Consider the following 321-nt stretch of genomic DNA (forward strand, 5'->3'; position numbering starts at 1 on the left):
GTTCGGTTCGGTGACAATCAGCTTCTTTTTGTTTGTGTTTTGTTGTTCGTAATCGCACGATACGCAGCATGTCGTTATGCCAGCAATCCCTGATAAAAAACACAAACCAATTAGGCCTCGAATAAACGGTTAACAACAAAAAGTAGGTATTGAATAACTCACTATGGCGTTGCTTAGTCAATCAATGAAAAGGCAGGAAAATCTGTTTACCCAGAAAAGCCAGCAAATTAATCGGGTACTTACTTCGATTAAGTCCCTCGATGTTGGTGTTATTTGCCGCCGATCGGATTAGAAGCTGCAATAACAGTACATCGTGCTTGT

Source organism: Rhagoletis pomonella, unplaced genomic scaffold (assembly GCF_013731165.1).
Source record: "Rhagoletis pomonella isolate Grant_MI unplaced genomic scaffold, Rhpom_1.0 Rhpom_scaffold_14318, whole genome shotgun sequence".
Taxonomy (NCBI): Eukaryota; Metazoa; Arthropoda; class Insecta; order Diptera; family Tephritidae; genus Rhagoletis; species Rhagoletis pomonella.